General features: G+C 44.8%; 1 non-coding gene across 1 annotated transcript; it reads right to left on the reverse strand.

Moving 5' to 3' along the window:
• Nucleotides 1-418: 418 nt before the first annotated feature.
• TRNAM-CAU (transfer RNA methionine (anticodon CAU)) lies at nt 419-491 on the reverse strand. The gene has a single exon. It is a non-coding gene; the product is annotated as a tRNA-Met (tRNA).
• Nucleotides 492-6,325: the final 5,834 nt, after the last annotated feature.

The following is a 6,325-nucleotide window of genomic DNA, read 5'->3' on the forward strand; positions in this document are numbered from 1 at the left end:
TTGCGCAGACGCCCGCCCCTGCGGGGACAAATAGATAGATAGATAGATAGATAGATAGATAGATAGATAGATAGATAGATAGATAGATAGATAGATAGATAGATAGATAACCTTATCAACGTCTAGCGATTACACCAGCGTTTTATTCGGTAGCATCGCGCATTGTTTTACAATAGTATGGAGGACATTCTTATCGCCGCGTGGTGGTCCTTCTGGGCAGCCTTAAGTTGTGGTACTAGGTGTGGGATTTTGTTAATAGAATAAAGCTTGTCTTCAGAATGCTCTTGAAGCTTTTCTTGGAAATAATTATACTTTCATTGTATGTAATAATGATCCCACCACGTGATGTTCCTCATAATGGTATCGCTATATCAGCACATGAAACCTGCTAACTGAAAAAAAAACAGAAAAAAATTCTTGTTTCCGCCCGGGATCGAACCGGGGACCTTGCGCGTATGAGGCGCACGTGATAACCACTACACCACGGAAACAACCACGACTGAGAAGCCAACCAGACTAATGTATATGATTTGAACAGAGTCTAAAGTTATTCTTGAAGTCCAAGGTAGTACAATGGGGGCATAATTAGGCCAGTTCGTAATACATCTTCAACAAACCACACAAGAGCGCAGGCCGGAGCAAGTGAGATACAAATGTAGGTGCTGACATCCATTCAAATGATTGATTGATTGATATGTTGGGTTTAACGTCCCAAAACCACTATATGATTATGAGAGACGCCGTAGTGGAGGGCTCCGGAAATTTAGACCACCTGGGGTTCTTTAACGTGCACCCAAATCTGAGCACACGGGCCTACAACATTTCCGCCTCCATCGGAAATGCAGCCCGCCGCAGCCGGGATTCGAACCCGCGCCCTGCGGGTCAGCAGCCGAGTACCTTAGCCACTAGACCACCGCGGCGGGGCTCCATTCAAATGAAGATTTATTGAACGCACAAGTGTACGTTCCCTGACAACACCACGTGAGCCCATGCAACCGGTGGTGTGACTAGCGTCAAGAACTTAAAAAAATAACTTGACAGTCGTAACGAATTTTAGTTTGAAACCACAGAAAGCAACAAAATCAAACCTTAACGACTTAATTTAGGTTCTAATTAAAACAGGCACAAACAGGACGAACATGATAAAGCGACCAACAACACGTCCAACTGAATTGTGGTTACACTAAGGGCAAATACTCAGTCAACGTTGATTGCATAAACAGCCGTGCAGAAACCTCGAAGTGCCACTTTTATGACAAAAAAAAAATGCTTATTTTGAAATAGAATCACATTTTAGTGGTCCGCATCACCTTAGCGCACTTCAAGTCACCCGCCTTAAAGCGGACCATTTGACGTCACAGTTGATATGCCAAATGTTGCAGGCCTTTACTTGCTAGCCACCGACACTAGTAGCAGTAGAATGAAAGTTGCGACAACCACAGCAGCAACAACGGCCGTTGAAAACTTTTCTGGTTTCTTGGTTCAAGTGGGCCCCACTAGATAGCACCGTTTATTCAGCACTAAGCCTAACCATGCTAAAATTCCAGTTTTGAACCACTCGCGCCATTGCCAGGCGGTTCTTTTTTTGTAAGAATGAAACAGAAACTGAGAAGCAGTTTTATTACGCGTTGTAATGCACGAAAGGTTCTTTTATTTTACTGCAGCTGGTTGGTTTACCAGTGATTAATTGTTGTCAGGTGCTTTGACGTCATTAACACAATTTTGAAATGTCCCACTCGTGGCTCATAGAGTGTCGTACATTTTTAATTTCTCACTTAGTACAGCACCGCTGTTGGCAATATTGACTATTTAGATGTTCCCAAACATTGATCTATCACTCTGACAGACGTTGTTATTTGAATTTTGTGTCCCTTTAAACCAGAAATGAATAGACAACGGAGCAGGGCCTCTTTGAACTTCTCAAGTTGTATACAGCTGTAGTCTGGTGTGTGACCGATGGAGGCGCTGCGAACGGCGCTTGTATCAACTTCGGCATTCGCGCGCACTTGTTTTGAGGCCAGGCGCCGTATGGAAACCTTCATGCGCGGTAAAGCTGGACAAAAAAGCAGTTCAGTTGGTTATCTGATGTGTGGTGGTTACCGACGCTGTTCGAACAACCGTGGGTCTCCGCTTTTAACTCGTTTCGAAAGCACAGTGCTTTGTTTCGTAGAACTGCGTGCGGCCGCTTGTGTGCGTGGCGAGTGCTGCGCAATGTTGGAGGTTAAATGCTACAATGCACTTATCAATTAAGTTAAGTACATTATATTGCAATTTTATTGACATTCCCAGGCTCAAGCATAGAATATTCATTCATACTCCGCCTCTCCAACATGCAAGCCCCGCCGCAGTGGTCTAGTGGCTAAGGTACTCGGCTGCTGACCCGCAGGGCGCGGGTTCGAATCCCGGCTGCGGCGGCTGCATTTCCGATGGAGGCGGAAATGTTGTAGGCCCGTGTGCTCAGATTTGGGTGCACGTTAAAGAACCCCAGGTGGTCTAAATTTCCGGAGCCCTCTACTACGGCGTCTCTCATAACCATATAGTGGTTTTGGGACGTTAAACACAACATATCAATCAATCAATCAATCCAACATGCATGCCTTATGTTGTATTGGCAATACAAGTTTTAAAGCTGTAAATTATTTATGGTCTCTTTTTATTAACAGGAATAGTAAAAATGTGTGGCGCCGCATTTCAATATATTAATATTGAGTTAAGAATGGCAGCAACTTTGAATATTCGATCTAGTTCGGAGTTGTAAATGGGTTCCTAATTTAGAAACATTAATACGATGGAAATAGTGAACTTGACTACTATGTTAGGTTACATGAAGACATTGCCTCGACCTAGTTTATACATGTTAAATGCGTAGGCATTGCCTCATCCTGATTTGCACGAACAGCGACCATTCACCACTTCGCCACAGTCTATCACGACGAAGACGTTATGGTGCCGGGTTCGCAAGTCCACCTGTTTCACGGACGAGAGCCACGATGGTCATGCGGTCTCCGTTGATAGCTTCGGCCGCGCATTCAACAACGTGGCCTGCGTCGTACACCGCCTCAACCTCGATGAGACACTGCGACGTTTCGCAAGCTTTATCTACATACTTGCAGATAGTGCAGAAAAGCACAATGACTGAAACATTGAAAAAAAGAGAAAAACACACGAACAAATAGCATTGTACAGCGGAAATAAGATAACGAGCGAGAACACACATGGTTTCACTTTCTTATCCGCAAAGCGGTTGATGGCTTCGGCGCACTCGTCGTCCGCCATCCGGGGGGGGGGGGGGACTTCCTGGCCCTGTCAATTGGGTCGCAACTAAAACAAAGTTACTATAGTCCCACTGTAAAAGAGTAGTTGAAGGCGTTCGTTGACCATGGCAAGGCTGTTATTTGGGCGAAGTTTCTGTCGGGAGCAGACGATCTGCGAGACTGTGTACAGGACGATGATAGTTATAGCGCGAGAACAAAACGACGACACAGAGTGTCTCTGTGTCGTCGTTTTGTTCTCGCGCTATAACTATCGTCATGCCGTACCAACTAGCCCAAGCTGCCACACTTCTATGCGTAAAGGAGCTGCGGCGGCTGCAACGCGGTTAAATGTGCGGAGTCCTCAAATTATCGTCACACGCGAGGGGGCGCCACTTCGAGATCTGGAGGCCAATAGCTGTCTTTGCTAAACTTTCGTTCTGGCACACGCACTGGCTGCTTTCGATGGCATTGAATATGGTTCACTGACATGCTACGCCACCATATGCCGGAGCACCACTACATAGGGGCGCTGTGTGTTTCTAGACACGTGCAAGGCATGTACAAAATGGAACATAATCGTCATTCATTGTTTAAGTGTGCAAGTTGTGTCAGAGGAGCTTGCAAGGACTTTCTAGTGCCTATCCGCCGTCTTTATTTATAGTGACCGATACATGGCAGCCAATCGTGCTTCGAAGGCGTTGGTTAACTCTCACCACTCTTGGTTCTTGAATGTGTCAGACGCATACTACAGCAGTGTATTTGCATTCTTTCTCGAGCGCAACGCAGAGAGCTTAATATTGACCCTTGAGTCCTTCCGCACAACTCCACAGACACTGGAACAGGTGAAAAAGTTTTAACAAGCTGTACACTTGGAGGCGAAGTAAAGATTCATTATGCTCCTATTGAAATGAATACAGATAATTGCAGATGCGAACACATATAGAGCTGAAAGTGGGCGTTGTGACGGCTGTCATCACAACAAGCAAAAATAGAAAGCACGAGATTATGCAGGCCGCGACAGAGAAACAATAGAAGTTTAGACGCGTGAAAATAGTCAAGAGCGACCGATAACAGAATTGGCGAGGCGGCGCAGCGTCGGCACGTGCACACATACGCTGAGATAGCGGCCAGATAAGGGTGCAGCCCACACACAACAGAAATACAGTCAGTTGGCGATAGCAACGCAAGAGAGTCAAGGTCGTCTGAAGCTTTCAGTCTGAATTGCTTTGTTATTTATTTATTTCAGAAGTACTGCCAGCCTCACACATGAGGCCTTAGGCAGGGGTGGGTGATACAAAAAAGGAAACATATGAAGATACAACAGTAAAGGAAACACGTCACGTAGAGCTACATCATCAAGAACTAGTGCATCAAAGTAAAACGCTAGTACTTACACACTTGTAGTGGTTTACGCGTACACGTACAAAAAAAACTATGATGACAAACATCTGTACACTCAGAACTAAGAAACAAACATCATATAACAGTTCAAAAATCGGCAACATTTCAAAAATACAACGCATTGATATGAGAAAAGTGATAGAAAGTGGAACATAAATGGAAGCCTGTTCAGGATGCGCGGTGGAATAATAGAGGGCGAAGCGCAAAGAAAGATCAAAGTAAAGTGGGTTGCTGGTGTTTAAGTTTTTCCACGAACGACTGAACGGTCTCGCAGTTCACCACATCGGCAGAAAGAGCATTCCATTGAGTGACAGTGCGTGGAAAAAATGAGTTTTTAAAGGCTTTCGTTTGACAGGAATATTCCTTCAGTTTTTTTGGATGCTCGGAACGAGTTGATCGGCGGTGAACCGTTTTTATGTACGCGTGCTTGTCTATGCGTAGCTTGTCGTGGTAAAGCAGAAACATGTACTTTAATCGATCGTGTTGCCGTCTTGCCTGCAATGTATCTAAGTCAGCTTTTTTTAACAGTTCACTGGGTGACGTAAGAGCACTGTAACGATTATATACAAATCGGATTGCTTTTCTTTGAATCATTTCAAGTGTTTTAATGTTTACTTGGCTATGAGGGTCCCAAACCACAGATGAGTACTCGAGGATTGGACGGATAAAAGTTTTATACGCAATTAATTTTAACTTTGGAGTAGATTTGCGAATCAAGAGCCGATGTACACACGCTACAGACAGCAAACTTTTGCTGATAAATGCACTCGATCCTTTATTTTGTTAGCTGTTTCCACACAGGATGTCTGATGTTGACAGAAAAACCACAGTGTAAACTCATGATAATAAGGGCTGCAGCGCGAGCACGAATGTGCTATAGAAGAAACAGACGAAAGTCGAGGCACGGAAGGCAAAGAGGACAACACGAGCGCTGGCACATGACCGATCTTGATCGACACCCACCTCTCACGAGGACGTCGATGCATTCGAAGTGCACCGACACCGTTCATCTTCAGGCACATGGGCGTGTTGTCCTCTTGCGCTCGTGTTGTCCTCTTTGCCTTCCGTGCCTCGACTTTCGTCTGTTTCTTCTATAGCAAATTCGTGCTCGCGCTGCAGCCCTTATTATCATGAGTTCAAACCAACTAGCCCAAATCGCCATTCTTCTTCAACGCAGTGTAAAGTTCTCAGTTACCTATTAATGACGCCAGTCACTACTAACGCGGTTTCACCAGCCAACATAGACATAAGCTACAAAGGTATTTTGACATGCAAAACATTATGTGCAGGTTGCTGTTGCACAATGTACAGATCGTGTGGGCCAGCATTGAAAAGTGGCAACTACATTTTTTGGAAACATTTAAATTTGTGCATAGTATTAAAGGAGCAATGATCTGTATTTTCTACTGAACCTATAGAGGTCTAATTAGCTGGTTCATAAAAATTGGCCTTTACACTATCAGCGAGAAGAAATTGCTTGACGAGCAAAGTTTGAATGTAAGTTTTGTGTTTGTCATCTGTACAAGCCAGCTCGGTGTACACAGGTCTGCGTGGAGATGGGAAAATGGCAGTGAACCGTGCCCCCTAGTCTGATAGAACTACAAACAAGTAGGGCACAAGTGGACCTCTAGTGCCTCGTATCACATGGACAGAGACGAGTGGAGGAGATT

The sequence above is a fragment of the Rhipicephalus microplus genome, unplaced genomic scaffold, assembly GCF_043290135.1.
Source record: "Rhipicephalus microplus isolate Deutch F79 unplaced genomic scaffold, USDA_Rmic scaffold_473, whole genome shotgun sequence".
NCBI lineage: Eukaryota > Metazoa > Arthropoda > Arachnida > Ixodida > Ixodidae > Rhipicephalus > Rhipicephalus microplus.